Genomic DNA, 16,801 nt, shown 5'->3' on the forward strand with positions numbered 1-16,801 from the left:
TCCGCCCACACCCAATAGGAAGCGCGCACCTGCGCCCGCGCCGCCAACCAATCGATACCCGCCTCGCGAAGCGCGTGGGCGGACCGCCTTCTCGAAAATCCCGCCCACCGCCCTGCGATTGGCCCCGCGCTGCGAGGGAGGGGCGGGATCACCTGAAGCTTTGGGCCTCCTCCCGGGACCTAGCAGGACATCCATAAAGCGCATGCGCGGGCTCCGGCGTTTCCGCCTCGGGAAGGCCGGCCGGAAGCGCGAGCGCACCTGGCGAGGAGCTGAGGCGGGTGGGCCTTTTGCGCAAGCGCAGGCACGCGCCTGATCGCCCAGTCCCGGCGAGAGCGCGCCCGGCGCGGGGGTGTGCTGCGCGGCCCAGCGGGCTGCAGGAGTGGGGTGGGGCTGCTCGGTTCCCGCCGTCCCCCGCCCCTCGTCCGCTTTGGGATGCTGCACCCTGCAGCAGCGTCCCTCCACCACCCGGTTGGGTCGTTTCGGCGTCCAGCTGCAAGTCTGGTTACAAAATAAAAGTTTTCTCGCCTCTGCAACAGTTACTAGGGGAGAGCATCAGGGCTCTTCAGGCTTGGTTTTGTCCGTAGAGATTTTTTTCCTGCAATCCGTCAGGTCCCACGAGGTCGAGAGGGCGCCGTGAGGGAGGGAAAGAGAGTTGAGGACCAGGATGGCTCCCCTCCGGTGCGGCTTCCCTGAGGACTTCCAGACTGGCCTTCCAGGGCTTTCTTTTTTCCTTTGCTTATTTTGTACTTGTTTATTTTTAATCTCTGAAGTCTTTCTCTCCCTCCAGCCATTTCTTGGCCATTCGCTCTTTGCGCCAATGACAGCCTCTGGACAATGTCCTTTTCTCCCACCGGAGTGATAGAGCTGTGTCCCTGGTAAAAGACCAAACCCTTCTCTCCAAATGCCCCAGAGCAGGTTTCTTCTCAAAGGGACGCTGTTAAGCACTGGCCATGCCCAGGAAGTGGGGAGAAGACCCTCAAGTACCCCCCCCCCCCCCCCCCCCCGCGCGCAGAAGGACCCACCAGGGACCGGCTCACAAAGAGCTGTTGACCCCTCCCCTGCGCCCACCTGGGGCTGGGGGCAGGAACGGTTATACCCTGCCTAACCGTGGCCAGGACGAATTGCTTAGGGTGCTTGGTTCCACCCGAGTCCTCAGGGCCTTCCCCTCACCATCTACCTACCTCAGATCCCTTCTGACACCTTGTACATCCTTGCCAGCACGTGTGTGGCAGGTTTCGGGGTTTTTTTTCATGTTTTTGGAGTAATCCGGCCCCGCCCCAGGACGAAAGCAGTGAGGAGGCAGGGACCACATCAACCACGTCAACTCACTGTTGAGCAGGTTGCGTGGTACCTGACCCAGATAGGTCTTTGCCCCGGGGCTGGCGTGGAGGGAGTGTGGTTTCCCCGTGCTAACTTTGCCCCACCTGGGCTCAAAGGTGAGAAGCCCGTCTTTCCCCCTGGCGGTGGGGGAGGGGGTTCGGTTCACCATGTGTCCGTGAGGGAATTTCAGGTTTTTATGGTCACTTTGGGTAGAAGAAGGGATGGAAAGGATGCCACCCCAAGCAGAATAGTAATAAGGCCTGCCACCTCTAATCTGTTCAGAAGCACCTGCTATGTGACTCAACATGCGCTGGAAATGAGGTGCGATGTTGTGCTGGGGCAGCTCCACAGTTTGGTCTCAAGACCCATTAACACTCTTAAAAATTATAGAGGCCCCCAAGCATTTTGTTTATGTGTGTCACGTCTTTTACTGTTCATCGATGTCCAAACACAGGAACACAAAAGCACACCTTCCAACAGTCATCAGGGTGATAATCATCACATGTCATGCCCCTTCAGAAAACACCACTGTATATACCTGTGAGACAACGAGGGTGACAAGAGGAAGTGACTGTGTTAGTACTGTGAAAATCGTGTTAGGTTTGAGAAATCCCCTAAAAAGGTCTCAGGGACACCCAGGGAACCCACTTTAAGACCGCTGAATAGAAAAACCTGTCACAGCCTTTAGGAACCTTTAGTCTCAGTTGTCACCCTCCTCTCCCCAGGCGCCATGCCCTGGAAGCCAGGGCCCCCGTTCAATGTGAGCGATTATTGGGTGGCTGGCTGAGCTTTATTCCTGTTATCCGTACTGATTTATCAGGCCCTTTTCAAAAGGAAGTTCGTGGATGCCAACACACCTGCGTGGGCTCTGCATTCCTGGAGGTATTGTCACGTCCTCTCTCCCCTCCTCTGGGTGTGGCATCCCTCTTGGACTTTCCTTTCTAGAAGGGAGGGCCAGGCCAGAGCTTCCTGGATCTCCTGAGCGGAATTTGCTCTGAGGCTTGCGTCATAGGTGTGCCTGAGCTGTGTAAGGAAGGAATGTGGAGGACAGTTTGAATTTGATAAACGTGTTGTGGAGGAGGGGGACCCCTTTCATTCCCAGAGCTGCTGTGGCCACAAGTGTGTTGTCAGGGCCTGCATTTCAGCCTTACTTGAGAAGCATGAAGCCCAGAGAAACAGCACAGAGGGTTTATATTTCTGTTTCTTTAGTTCCAAGACCGAGCCCTAATCTCATTTCTCTCCATCATCCCTCCCCACCCCCAAATCCTCAAGCCAAAGCTGCTCAAGACTTACGTGTGGAATAAAAGCTAGTCCCATGCCTCGGAGAATTAGTACCCAGTGAGTTAGCAAGACAAGTAAGGTATGACACAAACTCGATAAATTATAGGTTCTCAAAATCATTAGTTGGCAATCGGCTACCGCTGATAATCACAGCCACACACTGTCGTGTCCTTCCAGCCCGTCTCTGCCCTCTGGAAAAACCAATGAGGGTTACATCTCTGTTGCATCTTCCTTTTCAGTACTTTGTCTTTAAGTTCGTCTCCAACTTAACACGACTGTTTTCTCTTGGAACCTACCTTGTGAGGTGGAAAGAGTCTGTACTTTTCCACGATTAGTTTTATTGATTCATGTTTTATACAATAACACTTCTTTCTTTCCTTCATCCTCCAACTCTTAGGTTGGGGGGGGGGGAGAGAAAGGTGCCAAGAAATCATATACACTGGTGTTAAGATTTTATTCAGGGGGCGCCTAGGTGGCTCAGTCAGTTGAGTGTCCGGCTTCGGCTCAGGTCATGATCTCACAGTTTTTGGTTTCGAGCCCTGCGTCGGGCTCTGTGCTGACAGCTTAGAGCCTGGAGCCTGCTACTGATTCTCTGCCTCCCTGTCTCTCTGCTCCTCCCCCACTCATGCTCTGTCTCTCTCTCTCCTTCAAAAATAAATTAAAAAAAATTTTTTAAATAAAAAAAAAGATTTTATTCAAGACGTTTCTCTTGCCAGCTCTTTTTCTCCTTGATTGCTCAAGTTCCAGTTTTGATGGAGAGGGAGCTGGTTAATAATTCTCTGAGAAAGAGTTGAAGTGTATGTTTATGAATCTCAGACTACTCACCAAAGCATTTTAAGCCTTTTAGCAGAGGTGGAATTAAGTCACATGATCGGTTTTCTGGTAACTAGCTTCTAACACTTTGGTACTTTGTGTGGGGGTGGGGTGGATGTGCTCAAAGCTCAGGAAACTGATGAATTATCTCCTGTAGCCTTTAAGAAGCGAGATGCCCTTTTCTTCAGTAAAAGCCCATCTTTGTGGGAGGTGCTATGTGCCAGGCACAGTGCAAGAGCCCTGCTCTTGAGAAGTCTGCCCTCTGACTTTTTCCCTCTCTAGGACTCAATTTCTCCATCTGTGAATGCAGGCACTGGATGAGCTCATCTCCACAATCCCTTCCAGCTCTTAACATTCTATGGCACCCCAGGGATAATGGAGATTGATCATCATTTCAACATTACCAGGGATGAACTAGAATGAAAAGTGTAATCTTTCCATCAGGCTCAACAGGCAGGCTGCAGTCATCAGCTAAAATATCCCAGTTCCTAGGAGGTGTTGCGAAGATGATCAAAATTAACATTTATGAGGGTCCTACCTGGTTCCAGGAGCCGTGCCCAGTGCTTTCCCGTGGATTATCTTATTGACTTTTAAGTAACATCGGAAGAGCTTTCTATTTGGAAACACTCAAGTCCTCAGGTTTTCAAGTGATAGATGTTAACTTGAGCCCTTGCTCTGCTCCTCACCGGCTGGGTGACCTTGGCCTTCTTCCTTTAACCGCTCAGAGCCTTAGATTCCTCTTCTATGAGAGGAGACGGCAGTGGCCACCTCATCACATTGTTGTAGGGATCAGATGAGAAACTACGTGAACTCTGCCAACCATCAAATACAACATGTATACTGGTGGTTACTACTTAGCAAGTAATGATGCCTACCTACCAAAGCTTTTGGAGGAATTTCAAGAAATCCCTTGAAATAAAACAGAAATGTGTAATAAGCCACTCCTGTTTTCACACAGGGTGGCCTTTTCATGGATCTCTCTTAAAGAGGCTGGGATGCAGCCTAGAGTAGCTAAGCACGTGACTCCTAGGTGCCAACACTCAAATCCTACACTCCGCTATTTCCTAGCTGTGTGACCTCGGGCAAGTTCTTAACCTCTCTGAGCTTCCATTTCCTCATCTGTGAAATGAGGATCATAAGAGAGTTAGTTAGTTGTCTTCATTCCTGTGCCTTTGTACACTCAGGACAGGGCCTAGCACAGACTAAGGGCTTCATAAATGTTGCCTATTATTGTCATTATTGCTAATTACTTTTACTACCTATGGCCATAACACAATTCATTAGTGCAATAAGGAAAGCCTCTATGTATAGGACACTGCTTCTCGCGTGGAGATAAAGGATAAAAAGCAAAGATACGATTCCTACCATCTAGCATTTCACAGTTCACGTACAGATTGGTTCAGCAAACATCCTTGGGCACCAACCACAGACCAGGCAAGGAAACACAAATATGAATAGAGTTCTTGCCTCCAAGGACAAGGCAAGAGTTCCAAGGACAAGGCAAGAACTCCAAGGCAAGAGTTCTTGCCTCCACGTCTAACCAAGAAGTCAGAGATGGAGAGAGGTCTTCAGGAAGTGGTGGCCACGGCAGCTAAGGGCGGTGGTCGGCTGTTGGGCGTGGACCACCCAGAGATCACATTCGGCTCAGCCACCAACCCTCTGTGGGACTCACCTCGATCTCTCTAAAGGCCACTCCCCTTGGGAATAAACCGAAGATAGTCATAAGATCTACCCTCTTTGAATAAGTATTTATTGAGTGGCTATGATGTGCCAGGCACTGATTCTAGGCGGTAGGCATGCAGTCGTAAAGGAGACACGATAAAGTACCTGCCCTCCTGGAGCTGACATTCCACGGGGTAGAGATAGAATGCACAAATTAATTAATCAAAATGTGTGTGTGTTAGTGAGAGGAGTCAGGGAGAAAATTAAAGCAGGGAAAGGGAGATGGGGAGGCCTGGGGGTGGGGTAAGGTGTGGAAAGAGAAAGAAAATTTAACATGGGGTGGCAGGGATGCCCTCTCAAGGAAGCTGGAGGGAAGAAAGTGATCCCCTGTGTCTGGGGCGGGGGGGGGGGGGGCGCTGTAGGGGCAGGGGGGTAGGGGGGAGGCTTCCTTCCAGGCAGGGGCTCAGCATGAGCATGAGGATTAAAAGCGATAAAGCTCACTCTGTGCCTGGCACACGGCAGGCACTCGAAGACACCAGCTGCTATTTTGAGCCATTACTCACGGCTAAGGCCAGGGTATGAAAGGGGGGGGGGGGGCGGGCAGAAAAGACTGAGTGACTAAGTCAGCCTGGGGGCTCTGGAGTGTTTCACAGTGAGGTGACTTTGGTTAGAGCTAGGGCAGAAGAATGAGTAGGAGTTTGCTAGAGGCATGGGGGGGGGGCGGGTGTGGGACGGGGGAGGAGGCATTCCAGGGAAAGGGAGCTTTTGCTGCAGAGTTGTGGGGGTGGGGAAAGAACACGGTGTGTTCCCTGGGCCATTGCGTGGGGTGTGGGCGTACTGGGTGATGGCCCTCTCGTGAGGTGGGGGCTGGAGAAGTAGGTGGAAACCAGATGAGAAGGGCCTCAGATGCCTCTGTGACAGTGACAAGTTTATGCTTTCTCCAGTTGGTGCTGGGAGACTCCTCAAAAGTTTACAACTGGGCGATGAAAGGATCAGATTTGTATTTTCCTAAGCTCTATGGAGGAGGGAGGCCCCGGGGGCAGCAAATTAATGAGTGATGCAGGGAAGGGGATAATTAAATGGCAAAATGAATGGTATGGCTTATGGGACACAGGGAGGAGGCAGGACACCCATCCATTCATTTACCCATTTAATCAGTCGACGTCTAGTGAGGTCCAGCTAGGTGTCGGGCACGGGCGAGACGCTGGGGCTGCACCGGGGAATAAAGCCATCTCTCTCCACAAGGCAGACAGATGATAAGCAAGCGAGCCCAACTTGGGAGGGGGGCAAGGAAGTGTTGCAAAGGCGGTTGTTTATGTCCCAGGCAGGTAACTGAAAGGAGTGCGGGGCCTGGGCAGGCTTGCAGAGGCCTCCTGCTCCAGCAAAGGGCTCACCTCTACTCTGTGTGGCTGTGGGAGAATGCGGGTTCTGTACGGGCAGCTCTGCCAATTCTTTAAGAGGCTGGACATTTTTATGTGAAACTTCCTGATTTTTGTTTTGTTTTGTTTTTTAATGTGTGTGTGTGAGAGAGAGAGAAAGAGAGAGAGAGAGAGAGAGAGAGCATGCATAAGCAGGGGAGGGGCAGAGAGAGCCTGACACGGGGCTCTAACTCATGAACCACAAGATCACGACCTGAGCGGAAACCGAGTTGGATGCTTAACCGACTGAGCCACCCAGGTGCCCCTGAAACTTCCTGATTTTTAGATGTTGGCCATTGACTGAACAGAGTGTAGTGACTGAGAGTAAATGAAGTGTGTGTGTGTGTGTGTGTGTGTGTGTGTGTGTGTGTGTATTCTACCTAGGATGCGTTGTAGGGAAAGCTCTGAGGGGGTGATATTTAAGTAGTATAAGGTGTTGGTCACAGGAAAAAAGAGCATGTGTCAAGGATCCAGGCGGGGAAAAACATGGTGTGTCTGAGGAATTACAGGGAAGCCCGTGCCTGGAACCTCATGGCCGAAGGAGAAGGCTCCTAATGAGACTGAAGGCCGGAGGTGGGCCGGGCCGGGCCCTGCAGGGGATGATGCGGAGTCTGGGTTTTACCCCGAGTTCACTGGAAGGCTGCCTCCGAATAATCAGAGACAACTTTTAAGGTCTGTGGCATCATTCAGATTCTAGATTCTAGACTTAGAAGCGGGAGGAAATGCAGAGCAGTTTCAGGGAGGAAAGTGGCGAGGCCAGAGTCGTTCTCGAGGTACGTTAAGCATCCTTGTGTAGGGGATGATGAGCAAGCTGGACCGTGAGGCACGCCGCACAGAGGGCCTGGAAGGCCTTGGGAAGTGACATTCGGATAGGAGGTTGGTGCCATGGTGTGGAAATTGCTGAACCAAGATCCTTGATCTCGTCTGGATTTTATCTTGTGGGCCAGCCTGCCCCCAGTTGTGCCTGAGGTTAAGAATTATCTCAGGTGTTTATTAAAGATGCAGGTTCCTGAGGCTCCCTTTCTGCAAGCCCATTTCTGGAGGTCTGGAGCCGGGCCAGGGAACCTGGAATTTTAACTACCATCTGTGGGATTCTGACCCTCAAATAAGTTCGGGAAGTGTGCTCGAGGCATTGGGTGTCGTTGGGTGTTTCTGACCCGGGAGTCGGAAGCTGGTGGGTTTTTTTTTGTCTTGCTTTAAAGATTTTGTTTTTCAGTAACCTCCATGCCCAAAGTGGGGCTCGAATTTACAACCCTGGGATCAAGCGTCGCACGCTCCACCGACTGCGCCAGCCGGGCGCCCCAGAAGACAGATGGCAGGCAGGGAGACCAGTGAAGGGCAGGCAGGCCCTTGCATTTGTCAGGACACGAGCCTGTGAAGGTCTGGCCTTGGCTTGTGAAGTCCCAGGGCTGCCGTAACCAAGTGCCACTGACGAGGGGGCTTCCGCCAACAGAAGTCTGTGCTCTCACGGTTCTGGAGGCCAGAAGTGCAAAATCAAGGTGCTGCCGGGGGTGGTTCCTTCTGGAGGCTGCAAGGGAGAATGGTCCAGGCCTGTCTCTTTAGCTGCCGGTGGCTGCTGGCAATCATTGGGCGTCCCTTGCGTATGGACACGTCACTCCCGTCTCTGCCTCTGTCACCACAGAGCATTTTCTCCATTTTAACCTGCAAGTTAGATGCTGCCTGAGGGTTGAGGAAGATAAAGATTTGCTGAAAAGCTGCTTGCCTGGCATATGATAAATTCTCTTGAAGCTTGTTCTGCGAACGGCAAGAAGCATTTACTGGGGACTTGGGGGGTGTGGTATCAGAGGTGTTGTAGGCACACAGAAGGCCCCTACAGAGTGGCTAATAAATAAACGAGGACCGTGGCAGCCGTGGCTGGAGGCAGCCGTGAAGAGTAACTACGGGGCAGCCAAGACTATGGGGCAGCAAACGTGTAAGAGTTTGTTCCTAAGGCATTTGGACCGTACTCTCATTTCATCCTGGGGTGATCAACTCACCCTCGTCTGCCTGGGACTTCCCCGGTTTTATCCCTGAGGGTTCTGGGAAGGCCTCTCGGTCTCTGGCAAACCCTATCTTGTCTTCACGGAAACATGGGTTTAGGCACTGTTACTGTTATCACCCACGTTTTACAGATGAGCAAACGGAGTTACAGGGAAGTTAAGTAACTTGCCCAGAATCACACAGACAAGGGGCAGAAATGGTAGTTGGGTTCTGGGGCTCTCACCCTTCTCTGTGGCCTTCTATAGGGTCAAGTGAATTTCAACTGTTGGCCCAAAAATCTCTCTTCCTTTATGAAATACATAATTATGCTTGGAAGCAGAAAGCATGCCTGTGTCCTTTTCCCCTTGCCCTGAGATAATCCAACAGGTAAAAAGTCACTTAAGAGTCAGGTTGCAAGACTTGTTGCCTTCTAGGAGCCTTCTAGAAACTTGATACTCCCCAGGGGATCTGCCCCACAGCCCCGGCATCTGATCAGAATTCCTCATGGGATTTTTTTCAGCAGAGGGAGAGTGGTTCACTATGGAGAGGAGTTTCCAAAATGAAAATAAACCAACAAATAACTCAACTTGTTAATGGAGATCCAGTGACTTTGCCTTATTAAATTCAGCATTAAGAAGAGAACTAAATCATTTATGGAAACCTTCCCTGCCCCACGCCCCGGGGACATTTAAGAACTGACCATATTTTTTTTAAAAATTCAAGGGAATGCCAAGTTTTTGTAAACTCATACCAACGATGAAGGCTTGAGAACAACAACAAAGCCAGCCAAAGCCGATGCCCACGATCTCATCCCCAGGAAGTCAAGGGCATGAGAGCTGGGTGATGATCGGGAGCACAGCTGGGGAGGAGCCTGGTTCAGTTCCTGCCTGGCTGCCTCTGGGCTGGTGGAGCTGGGACAGTGGACCCCACAGCTGTCCAAGTCCTGAGTCCCTGTCTCTAAAAGGGGATACTGAGTAGCTACTTCGGAAGTTGTACCAAGAATCCCACCAGACCGTAAACGTGTCACTTAACATTGTTTCTGGCCCAGGGCCAGGGTTGAATAAATGGCACCTGTCACTGCCCAAGACTCTTTTGGGCTTGCACTTTGGTCTGTGATTAGAGAGAGCCCTGAGCTAGTGTTGGTTGAAGACTCGCGCCATGTCAGGCCTGAGCGAACTGCACGACCCACATTGTCTCATTTACTCCTCACGTTAACTCGGGTCCTGCAATCATTCCATTCGCACATGGGGAGACCGAGGTGAGCTGGGGAAGATAAGGGTCTGTCTAAACATTTGCACCCACAGAGGAAGGGCTTAGGACTTGGGGCCATTCTGACTCTGCTTTCTGTTGCACAAGCAGATGTCATTTTTCTTAAAAAAGTTTTTTTAAATGTTTTTATTTATTTTTGAGACAGAGACAGAGCATGAGCAGGGGAGGGGCAGAGAGAGAGGGAGACACAGAATCGGAAGCAGGCTCCTGGCTCTGAGCTGTCAGCACAGAGCCTGACGCGGGGCTCGAACTCACAAACCGTGAGATCACGACCTGAGCCGAAGTCGGACGCTCAACCGACTGGGCCACCCAGGCGCCCCCAGATGCCATTTTTCTAGTTTCAGGTCTCTAAAGAGAGTATAATGAAGATCTATTTGTTTCTGGAGAGCGCCTGTGGGAAATTTCAAAATGGAGCAAGGTGTACCCGGCAGCCTTCTGGACTGGGGAGTTTTTGCCCATGTTCTGAAGCAAAAACTTCAGGCTGAAGTCGTTTCCCTCACAGTTGAGCCTGTGCCCCAGGGTGGCACCCTGCCCACTCCTCAATTTCTTTGCCCCGAGGTAAATGGTCCAAAAGTTTCCTCTTAAACAGCAGTGCTTAAAATAAGAGTTTTGTGCATGTGGCTTGTGTTTCCTGTTACTTGTTCAGGCTGGTAAGGAGAATGTTTATCTTAGTCTGCAAACTTCGTCTGACTTTATAATCATGAGCAGTGAATGCTGCTTTTTATTTGTGCGTGGCCCTCACCTTACTTTTCCCTGGTGGGTCATTTCCATGCCCTGGGGAAAAAGATCTCCCAGCTCCATATTTAAAGTCAGGAGAGTGAGGGGCGCCTGGGTGGCTCAGTCAGTTGGGCATCCGACTTCGGCTCAGGTCATGATCTCACGGTCCGTGAGTTTGAGCCCCGCGTCGGGCTCTGTGCTGACAGCTCAGGGCCTGGAGCCCGCTTCGGATTCTGTGTCTCCCTCTCTCTCTCTCTCTCTCTCTGCCCCTCCCCGGCTCACGCTGTCTCTCTCAAAAATAAATAAACATTAAAAAAACAATTAAAGTCAGAAGAGTGAGCATTTAGTGATGCTGCTATCAAGTCTGGCCATGACCTTGAAGTCCTAAGCTCTCACCCTCTGCATGGTCCTCTGCATGGCCCTAAATGAGAAACCGAGATTCTGGGCATTTTCTTCCCTGTGCCTTATTATTGCTCATTCACACAGACATTCATTCAGCGATTTGCTCATTCAGATGCCAAACGTGGAATGCCTGTGACAGTGTGGACAACTCTCTTCTCTCCAGCAGCCCGGTGCTTCTCAGAGATACTGCCGAAGGATCAGCTTTAAAAAAATTTTTTTTCATGTTTATTTACTTATTTTGAGGTGGGGAGGAGGGGGGAGAGGGAGAGAGAGAGAGAGAGAGAGAGAGAGAGAGAGAGAGAGAAGACAGAATCCCAAGCAGACTCCTCGGGGCTTGAACTCACGAACTGTGAGATCATGACCTGAACCAAAATCAAGACTTAGATGCTTAACCGACTGAGCCACCCAGACGCCCCCAGAAGGACCAGGTTTTAAAGAATTTTCCAATCACTGCAGATGCATATTTTTGTAAAATATAATAAAAATGAATTGCCGGAAAAAGAATGAAATTAAAAAATCCCAAAGACCTATAAAATGTAAGCCCCAATTTTTTAGTTAAGGTTCAGCAGAGGCCCCCTTTTGAAGAGTGTTGCCCTTGAGCCCATGATTACCATACAGTCTGCTAAGTGTCCTCCTGGGGATGAGACCCCGAAAGACGGGAACATAAATGGGTTTGTAGGAATCCAAAGGGTTCAGTCCTGTGTGCAGTAGAAAGAGCCTCGAAAATCAGTCTGCAAATCCTCCCCTTCCCCACCTGTCAAAGAGGCCACCCCGCAGGTTGGCGGCTGTAGCTGATGCGTAAAGCACTGGGCACACACCTGAATCTGTGCAACACTGCAGATCTCTCCTCATCGGGTTATTCTGGTAGTTCAAGAACTTGAACGCTTACATGAGTCCATATGAGACTTCCCTTTTATTACATACACTACTCTACTGAGTAAAATATTTTAAAATAATTTTTATTATGAAAATAAAGCATTCCAGGGGCACCTGGGTGGCTCAGTTGGTTAAGCGTCTGACTTCGGCTCAGGTCACGATCTTGCAGTGTGTGAGTTCGACCCCCACATCGGGCTCTGTGCTGACAGCTTGGAGCCTGGAGCCTGGTTCGGATTCTGGGTCTCCCTCTCTGTCTGCCCCTCCCCTGCTCATGCTTCTGTCTCTGTCTCAAAAGTAAATAAACATTAAAAAAAATAAAAATAAAAATAAAAGAAAGTAAAGCATTCTGTAGGTGAAAAATAAGTTTCCCCTTTGCTCTCCTCCTCGATCTTTCGTTATACGTATACCAATGTGCACATACCATATTTTTTTGGACAAATCTTTCTTGTTTCACTCATGAATATATCATGGTGACACTTCATTATTACTTACATTCCTTCTTCCTTTTTTCCAGGCTGCGTTGCCATCCAAGGTATACGTATGCTGTAACTCGTTTAGACAGTCTTGTGATGGTGGACACTTAAGTCATCATTACTCAGTGTTTCAGTGAACATCCTAAGCATCTGTCTCGTGCACTTCTGTGTGTATTTCTTAGACCCGTTTCAAGAAATCAGTGGGTGTGCACATTTAAATGTGTAGGGACTGCCAAAGTTGTCCTCCTGAGGGATAGTGCCCATCGTCATCAGGTTTTAAAGGCGGGAAGTGCCCTGTTGAACTTACCCCCTCCTTTTGCTGATCAACAGGCCGAACTAGGGAAGAGCTTGCTGGAAGTCACACATGAGTTCAAGATGCGGCCAAGAACACGGCTTCCTGACTCTCTGTCCAGCGAGGTCCCCAGGTTTTTTATCAGCCTCTGACGGCGTTACAGTTTTTTACCTTGACTGGTCTGGGGCCCTGCCCAGAACCAGGAGCAGAGGCTTTGAACAAGCGTATTTGTCTCAGAGTTGAGCCTCGGTCCTTAAGACTGGGTCTTAAGTCGCGTAAGAAAGGGACTGTGACTTGGGTGCCTTGGCAGCCCCTTTGGGAGGAACGTCCGGTCCCACGTGACCAAGTCATTCTTGTCACCTCCAGGGGCAGCTGAGTCTAGTGAGTGAAGCACAGAACTTGGCCTCCAAGCTTAGCTCTGCTCCGACTGAGAATTGGGGCACGGTGCTCAGCCTCTCTGTGCCTCCGTTTCCCCACCTTGGAAGCAGGAGTCTCTCACAGAGCGATCGCGAAAGTAGGACGATAAGTGGATGGGAAAGGCTGGGTGTCCGTTTTCCTTCTCTCGTGGAGTTCAGGGACCAGGATGTGCAGCTGAGGCGTCCATCAGAGGGCAGTCTGAGCTGGAAGTGTGCGGTCTGTCCACCCAGAGGAGCACTCGCCAGCCGCTCCCGGGGTGCTAATTCGTTCTCAGGGTTGAGATTTAATTGAGGTCAGAGTCATTTGTACTTATCGCTCGTGAGCTGCTCTGAAGAGGTGATTTAAGGACAAGAGGTGGCCGCATCCCAAAATTCCTCAGACACTCCCTTTGCTCTCATTTCTCTCGGAATTCCTCGTCTCCTAAATATGATCAATCTGTCTTCGCTTTTCTGACTTCGGCGCGCTCCGTTTCCATTCATGGCATCACTACCCTCTCTGGCCATCCGAGGCCAGAAGTCTGCTGTGAACCCTGTCTCCCCGTCACTCCCCACCTCTACGTCACTCCCCACCTCTACACGGCTGCCTCACTCAGGACGAGTAGCTAGAGGTGTAACCCCCAGGGCAGACCTTCTGGACAGCCTGCAGGCAGTAAGCACCACACCCAGGCAGGTCTGGGAAGGCCCAGTCTGAGGGCTGCAGGGGTGGAGTAATCTGATCTGCTCCTCTGCAGCCCCGGGGCCAGAGACACCCCTCCCCTTCCTTCACACAGCACCAGGGCTCTCCGCCCAGCCCTGCAGACCCTCTGCCTTCTGTTCCCACAATAATGGCGGCCATTCAGGGAGCGTTGAGTGTGTAAAGCCAAGGCCTCCATAGGCCTGATGTCATTTCCTTCTGAGGAGGTGGCTAGGAACCCTTAGTGTCTCCCGTTTGTGGACCAGGAAAATGAGAGCCCGCTGAGTGTAGGGACTTGTCTCTAGTCCCACAGCCAGGAAGTGGTGACACAGATCTGGAGCCCCGTGTGGCTTAACTCTTTCCCACACAGGGGGCCCTCACCCAGCCCAGGGGTGCATTACGAGGGTCCCATGAAATGTCAAAGATGCCAATGGCCATCTATCCCAAATTCTACTTTAAAAAGAGGAGTAATTGTTTTTAAATTTCCCTTAAAAGATGAGTCCGTGTGGGACCTTCCACCTGCCCGGCGAGCACGGAAGTAACGGGCATGCGCACGGCCCGGCCCCTTGCTGCGTTCTAGTGACGCTTGGGCGACTGGCCCCCATTTCTAAATGCTGAGACCCCCAGGGCTCAGGCCTTGGACCTCTTCTCCTTAGGACTCTTCCAGGTCAGCCCTCAACGTCACGGCTTTAAACACCACCTACGCACTCGTGGCCTTCACGCTGTTATCTCCCCGTCTCTCCCCTGAACCCATACATATATTTACTTGCCTGCCTGGTCCCTTCATCATCTCTATCTGCTAGGCATCTCGAACTTCATGCAATACAAATCGAACTCCTGATCTCTCCACACGCCTTCTCATCGAGGTTTGTCCGCCCGTTTTTGGAGGTTCCAGGTGACTACTGCTGGCATCATCCTTGACTCCTCTGCTTCTCTCACACCCACATCCCATCCCATTGGCCTGACGTCCAAAATATCTCCAGAAGCCAACTGCTTCCCACCACTTTCCTATCTCCTCCCCTGGACCAACTCGCCGCCATCTCTTGGCTGGACTATTTCAGGAGCCTCCTCCCTGCTCTCTCTGCTTCTCCTCTTGCCCCTCTATAGTCTATTCTTGACTCTAAGCCAGAAAGCTTCCGGAACAACCTGGGACCACGTCCTGTGGCCGTGGCCGGTGGCAGCCCCCTTAATGCTTCTTATCTCACTTAGAGTCAATGCAAACTTCTCTCAATAGCCTCCAGAGAGCCTCTATCTTTCCTCCTTTCCCTAACCTTATCTACCGACACCCTTCCCCTCATTCAGGGCCTTTGACGTTCCCTCTGCCACTCCCTCCCTTCTTCCAGCTCTGCTTCCAGTAAGAAAGGATCAGATAGATTCTGGACCTATCTATTGGCTTTGTTTATTACTTGCCCCCCCTGTGACAGTGTGAGCTCCATGTAGGCGCGGGCTGTGTTTTTCCTACTTTAATTCCGCAATCCAGAACAGTTCTGGCCCAGAGTGAGCGCTCACGGGGAAACGAGGGTGATCAATCAAAATCTATGTACAGGTGACCCTTGAACAATGTGGGAGTTGGGGGCACCGGCCCTGCGCAGCTGGAAATTCATGTATAGCTTCTGCCTCTCGAAAAGTTAACTACTAATAACCTACTGTTGACTGGAAACCCTTACCAATACCATAAACGGTGGGTTAATACGTATCTTTGCATGTTACGGGTATAATATATTGTATCGTAACAATGAAGTCAGCTAGAGAAAAGAAAACGTGATTAAGAAAATCGTAAGGAAGAGGGGCACTTGGGTGGCTCAGTCGGTTAAGCACCCCAGTCTTGGTTTCGGCTCAGGACATGATCTCACGGTTCGTGGGATGGAGCCCCGTGTCTGACTCTGTGCTGACAGAGCGGAACCTGTGTGGGACTCTCTCTCTCTCTAAAAAAATAAATACACATTAAAAAGAAAAGAAAAGAAAATCCCAAGGAAGAGAAATAAACTTGCAGTACTGTGCTATGTTTGTTGAAAAAAAAAAAAAAAATCCACATTTAAGTGGCCCCATGCATGTTGCTGAAGGGCCAAGCTCAGTTCTCAGAGGCGCTGACCATCTCAGACTGAACCCAAGCATACAAACGCTACTCCCCCTGGTGAAGGGTCGGCCAACAGGATGGCACCGGCAGTGTCACCAACGCATGAAACGGGTGCGATGTACTGATTAAGGTTCGATCAAGACGCAGACTGGATTCTGCAGGGACTGCCACCACTGGGCACCTCTTGAGATGGAGGTTAGAGGGGGCGACTTTGCAGAGTTGTGCCTTACCTGGAACAGGAAACGGGAGGTAAGCAGGTAACAGTGTGGACCGGGTGCCAGCACGCTGCTAAGCTCATCACCTGAATGCCGATTAAATCTTCACACAGCCCCACGGCTGGGTGCTCTTCCTGTCACTACTGTAAGATGAAGAAACCGAGGCCCGTGTGAGTTGAATAACTCGCCCATAATTGCTCAATTAACCGTCTCTCCTGGACATTCTGTCTCACCGGGTTTGGGATGAGGCCCTTAAACCTGCCTTTTTTTTTTTTTTTATTTTTAAGATTTTAAGTAATCTCTACACCCAATGTCGACACTCTACCCAATGAGCCAGCCAGGCGCCCCAAACCTGCCTTTTTAAATTTTTTTTTTTCAACGTTTATTTATTTTTGGGACAGAGAGAGACAGAGCATGAACGGGGGAGGGGCAGCGAGAGAGGGAGGCACAGAATCGGAAACAGGCTCCAGGCTCTGAGCCATCAGCCCAGAGCCTGACGCGGGGCTCGAACTCCCGGACCGCGAGATTGTGACCTGGCTGAAGTCGGACGCTTAACCGACTGCGCCACCCAGGCACCCCCAAACCTGCCTTTTTAAAGAGCACCAGTGGCTGTTTTTGCCGAGGCAGGTAGGGAGACACTGCACTTTCTGGAAAAGCACGGACTGACCTTGGAAGGCAATTCTGCTCTTGTTAGTGCCGTCACCCTCTTGTCCACTGCAGCCCCCCGAGGAGTCCTAGGGTCACTCCTGCTCCACAGACGGGCTCTCTCTGGGTGTCCCGGATTGTATAAACGCTCAAAGGGAAAGCAAGCTGATTTTCCTTCCCTTCAGAAGTCCTGGTTGCCTCCAATGAGGTTGGTTTGCACCCGTTCTTAGGTTTTGATAACTGTACCTTCGATCTCTGTCACCTCCCTCCTG

The 16,801-nt window shown here is 50.8% G+C and overlaps 1 long non-coding RNA gene across 1 annotated transcript; it reads right to left on the reverse strand.

Moving 5' to 3' along the window:
* Positions 1–1,733: 1,733 nt before the first annotated feature.
* On the reverse strand, positions 1,734–16,020 carry LOC123580026. The gene is made up of 3 exons (XR_006703085.1): positions 15,900–16,020; positions 2,178–2,343; positions 1,734–1,858 (listed from the first exon to the last, which is right to left on the reverse strand). It is a non-coding gene; the product is annotated as an uncharacterized LOC123580026 (long non-coding RNA).
* Positions 16,021–16,801: the final 781 nt, after the last annotated feature.

This window comes from Leopardus geoffroyi, chromosome A3 (genome assembly GCF_018350155.1).
Source record: "Leopardus geoffroyi isolate Oge1 chromosome A3, O.geoffroyi_Oge1_pat1.0, whole genome shotgun sequence".
NCBI lineage: Eukaryota > Metazoa > Chordata > Mammalia > Carnivora > Felidae > Leopardus > Leopardus geoffroyi.